Genomic DNA, 1,220 nt, shown 5'->3' with positions numbered 1-1,220 from the left:
GCCAGTTCTGATTTAGGACGACTAAGGACTAATTTTTATTAGATTTGGTACTTTACAGGATTCAAGTTCTTAAATTCAAGATCTGGTATCGTTCCCTTCCCTGCTAACCTTCAGTCCCTAATTAAACGCAGACGTCTTGAGCCGCAGCCCAGCTGCTCTCCAGCCTCGCTACTCCCTGCGCTCACAGTTCCGCACCCTCTGCCTTCCTCACAGGCTTCCGTCTGCAACCCCATCCTACCGGCTGACACTGTCCAACTCTCCAAGACCCATCTCAAATCCCACCTCCCGCAAACCCTAAATTTCCTCATTTTGGCCTGCTATAGCCTTCTTAATTTGAACATTTCTTTTCTGGATCTTGGACTACTCAAGCCGCCAAAGAGCATCCATTGCTTTACTCCCTCTCCGCCTGGCCTACTTCAGTGGAAAAGCATGAGGACGGGCTGCGCTCTGCTCGTCACACAATCCCCAGCTCAGAGCACCCTGCTTATTTACTGAACATAACAGTGCAGGTAGGCCTAGGCTTTCCATAGGCAAGGATGACTTTCAGAATGTTCTAGAAAAAAGGATACTTCAGGGGGCCCAAACTGCTTGATTCAAATACTTCCTTTAAAAACATAAAAACAACAGTTGGACTTCTAAAACACACACTCAGGACATATATGCTGCCACATAAGCTGTCAACATGTTCACTTTGTCTTCAGGGAAACTTACTTTGTGCACATCAACGTGCCCTGGGAAAGGCTGCAGGGCTGCACTGCGGGCAGTTCAGACCCTCGGGCACTTGCTCTGGCCTGGGAGCACTGCAGGCAACTGAAGCCACACAGACCCTGCTCCTGCAAGAACTTCTGTGTGTCCCATGGTGATGTCATTAGTTTGCTTATTGATTATAAAAACTTCTGGTCCTGTTTTAAATGTCTGAGATTGCAAGGTCAACTGTTATAAACCTGTCACCACTTCCATCTATGTATCCAAGACTAACAGAATTTTCTCCAAACCAACTGAAACACAAAAATGGATGTTAAAGTTGATTTTAACCCAAATTTTGTATTGATCAAAACAGCTTCATTGTTCTTTATAATAATTGTTATAAACTTGAATTTATGTAATAAATTAAGACTAACAAAATAACCAATTTTATATTTGCTTTACATATTGGGGTTCCACAAAAAAATTTTAATTTGGGGGAAAAAAGCTGTATTTCAAAACTTTTTTTTTTTTTT

Source organism: Mandrillus leucophaeus, unplaced genomic scaffold (genome assembly GCF_000951045.1).
Source record: "Mandrillus leucophaeus isolate KB7577 unplaced genomic scaffold, Mleu.le_1.0 Scaffold43, whole genome shotgun sequence".
Classification (NCBI taxonomy): Eukaryota; Metazoa; Chordata; class Mammalia; order Primates; family Cercopithecidae; genus Mandrillus; species Mandrillus leucophaeus.
Note: the sequence above shows the minus strand (reverse complement) of the source record.